The sequence below is a fragment of the Chiloscyllium punctatum genome, unplaced genomic scaffold, assembly GCF_047496795.1.
Source record: "Chiloscyllium punctatum isolate Juve2018m unplaced genomic scaffold, sChiPun1.3 scaffold_753, whole genome shotgun sequence".
Taxonomy (NCBI): Eukaryota; Metazoa; Chordata; class Chondrichthyes; order Orectolobiformes; family Hemiscylliidae; genus Chiloscyllium; species Chiloscyllium punctatum.
Genome location: NW_027310487.1, coordinates 20,001 through 21,041, shown reverse-complemented (window position 1 = coordinate 21,041; position 1,041 = coordinate 20,001).

The window sequence follows — 1,041 nt, the reverse complement described above, 5'->3', positions numbered from 1 at the left end:
GGCGAAAGGGGTCCCGTGGTGCTAAGCACGTCGACTTCGGGTCTCGGTGCAAGCCGGAGAGCTCACGGAAGTCTAAAGTTTTCGGCACGTGGTCGAATCTTTTCAAAGGCTTACCCGGCTCTTTCCGTCCATTCTGAGAGTAAGTCAGAGGCCGGTGCGGAGGTCTCTTGACAATCGGAGGGGGTGGTGGCCCTCCGCAGGCGCTCGTGTCGAAAATGAAGGCGAGAGACGCGAGTGGCCTGGTTCCCCTGGGTGTTGCCAGGAAGGCTGCGGGCTGACCCTTGCCTGAGCACTCCCTAAAGCCTCTTGTGATGAGAGCAGACCTCGCGCGCCGCACGACCGGCTCTGGGAGTCGTTGGGCCGCTATCTGTGAATAGTCTGGTCCTCCTCTGCCACCCGGCCAAGTGCGATGGCTCTGCCGCCCTGCGGTGCTCGTCACGCAGGTATGGGGCACACGATGCTCGTAACAGCAAATAAAGGCGGCTCGGGACCTGCAGGCGAAAGGGGTCCCGTGGTGCTTAGCACGTCGACTTCGGGTCTCGGTGCAAGCCGGAGAGCTCACGGAAGTCTAAAGTTTTCGGCACGTGGTCGAATCTTTTGAAAGGCTTACCCGGCTCTTTCCGTCCATTCTGAGAGTCAGTCAGAGGCCGGTGCGGCGGTCTATTGACGACCGGAGGCTCCCATGGGTGTTGCGATGAGGGTGGAGGGCACAGAACCTTGCCTTAGCACTCCCTAATAAAGCCTCTTGTGAAGAGAGCAGACCTCGCGCGCCGCACGACCGGCTCTGGGAGTCGTTGGGCCGCTATCTGTGAATAGTCGGGTCCTCCTCTGCCACCCGGCCAAGTGCGATGGCTCTGCCGCCCTGCGGTGCTCGTCACGCAGGTATGGGGCACACGATGCTCGTAACAGCAAATAAAGGCGGCTCGGGACCTGCAGGCGAAAGGGGTCCCGTGGTGCTTCGCACGTCGACTTCGGGTCTCGGTGCAAGCCGGAGAGCTCACGGAAGTCTAAAGTTTTCGGCACGTGGTCGAATCTTTTGAA